This window comes from Pituophis catenifer, unplaced genomic scaffold (genome assembly GCF_029215685.1).
Source record: "Pituophis catenifer annectens isolate HBS135680 unplaced genomic scaffold, rPitCat1.0.hap2 SCAF_66, whole genome shotgun sequence".
Classification (NCBI taxonomy): domain Eukaryota; kingdom Metazoa; phylum Chordata; class Lepidosauria; order Squamata; family Colubridae; genus Pituophis; species Pituophis catenifer.
This window is the reverse complement of record NW_027256946.1, coordinates 1-2,500: the sequence shown is the minus strand read 5'-3', so window position 1 is coordinate 2,500 and position 2,500 is coordinate 1.

Sequence of the window (2,500 nt, the reverse complement as noted above, 5' to 3'; positions counted from 1 at the left end):
CGCGCCGGGCAGTCTTCCGGTCTACCGGGGCCCCGGCCGGATCAGCCTTTCTGTTTCCCCCGCCACGATGGATGCACGGGATCCCGGCTCCGGCGCCGCGGGCCTCGGTCGGGGACCTCCGCCGTCCCCTCGGTGCCCACGCCGGCCCCCGGGGGTGTCCGCGCCGGGCAGTCGTCCCGGTCTACCGGGACGGCCTTGGGCGGGTCCGGTTTACCCGGGCCTCGGCCGGCCTAGAGTGTTTCTGTTTCCCCGCCTTGATGGATGCACGGGATCCCGGCTCCGGGTCCGCGGGCCTCGGTCGGGGACCTCCGCCGTCGCCTCGGTGCCCACGCCGGACCCCGGGGGTGCCCGAGACGGGGAGAGGGCCGGGTCTACCGGGACGGCCTCGGGCGGGTCCGGCTTACCGGGGCCCCGGCCGGATCAGCCTTTCTGTTTCCCCCGCCACGATGGATGCACGGGATCCCGGCTCCGGGTCCGCGGGCCTCGGTCGGGGACCTCCGCCGTCGCCTCGGTGCCCCCGCCGGACCCCGGGGGTGCCCGCGACGGGCAGTCGTCCCGGTCTACCGGGGCCCCGGCCGGATCAGCCTTTCTGTTTCCCCCGCCACGATGGATGCACGGGATCCCGGCTCCGGCGCCGCGGGCCTCGGTCGGGGACCTCCGCCTTCGCCTCGGTGCCCACGCCGGACCCCGGGGGTGTCCGCGCCGGGCAGTCTTCCCGGTCTACCGGGGCCCCGGCCGGATCAGCCTTTCTGTTTCCCCCGCCACGATGGATGCACGGGATCCCGGCTCCGGGTCCGCGGGCCTCGGTCGGGGACCTCCGCCGTCGCCTCGGCGCCCCCGCCGGACCCCGGGGGTGCCCGCGACGGGCAGTCGTCCCGGTCTACCGGGGCCCCGGCCGGATCAGCCTTTCTGTTTCCCCCGCCACGATGGATGCACGGGGATCCCGGCTCCGGCGCCGCGGGCCTCGGTCGGGACCTCCGCCGTCGCCTCGGTGCCCCCCGCCGGACCCGGGGGTGCCCGCGACGGGCAGTCGTCCCGGTCTACCGGGGCCCCGGCCGGATCAGCCTTTCTGTTTCCCCCGCACGATGGATGCACGGGATCCCGGCTCCGGCGCCGCGGGCCTCGGTCGGGGACCTCCGCCTTCGCCTCGGTGCCCACGCCGGACCCCGGGGGTGTCCGCGCCGGGCAGTCTTCCCGGTCTACCGGGGCCCCGGCCGGATCAGCCTTTCTGTTTCCCCCGCCACGATGGATGCACGGGATCCCGGCTCCGGGTCCGCGGGCCTCGGTCGGGGACCTCCGCCGTCGCCTCGGTGCCCCCCGCCGGACCCCGGGGGTGCCCGCGACGGGCAGTCGTCCCGGTCTACCGGGGCCCCGGCCGGATCAGCCTTTCTGTTTCCCCCGCCACGATGGATGCACGGGATCCCGGCTCCGGCGCCGCGGGCCTCGGTCGGGGACCTCCGCCTTCGCCTCGGTGCCCACGCCGGACCCCGGGGGTGTCCGCGCCGGGCAGTCTTCCCGGTCTACCGGGGCCCCGGCCGGATCAGCCTTTCTGTTTCCCCCGCCACGATGGATGCACGGGATCCCGGCTCCGGCGCCGCGGGCCTCGGTCGGGGACCTCCGCCGTCCCCTCGGTGCCCACGCCGGCCCCCGGGGGTGTCCGCGCCGGGCAGTCGTCCCCGGTCTACCGGGACGGCCTTGGGCGGGTCCGGTTTACCCGGGCCTCGGCCGGCCTAGAGTGTTTCTGTTTCCCCGCCTTGATGGATGTACGGGATCCCGGCGCGGGGGCCCCGGGCCTCGGTCGGGGACCTCCGCCGTCGCCTCGGTGCCCGCGCCGGGGCCCTGGGGTGTCCGTGACGGGCAGCCGTCCCGGTCTACCGGGACGCTCGGGCGGGACCGGTTTACCCGGGCCTCGGCCGGACCGGAGTGTTTCCGTTTTCTGCTTCCCTGCCAGGATGGCTGCGAGGGGTTTGATTGAAAGAGCTGGTTTGACGTGAAAAGCTTGACTTCAAGTGAAAAGTTTGTTACAATTTCTGCCATCTTCCTTCCTCCAAAGTTTTGGGTGTAGTTTTCCCAGAGGAACCTCTCGTAGGCCTTTCATTTCTCATCTTAACTTCCCTCATTTATTCCATATTTTCCTTCCTCTTGCCGAATGGCCGAATCCAGTCCATTTCTAGTCAAGGAAATTATTCTTATTTCTTGCTGACCTATTTGCTTTGTGGAGCAAGTCGTTCTTAGGTCCCTTTGTTCTTTCTTCAACTTCTTCTGCTCCTTCTCTCGACGCTTTCTCGTCTTGTTCTCTTACTTGGCTCTCTTTTGGCTGTTCTTTCTTCTCCTCCCGTCGCCGTCCCCACTTTCATCTCTCCATCTTTCCTGTTCTTGGTCATCTCTACGTTGTTTATCAAATAATTCCGCTTTCTCTCTTGAATCTACTCGATATCTTTGCTCTCGCCAGCTCGCCGATATTTCAGCTCGCCGATATTTTGTGCTTTCCCGTCGTGTT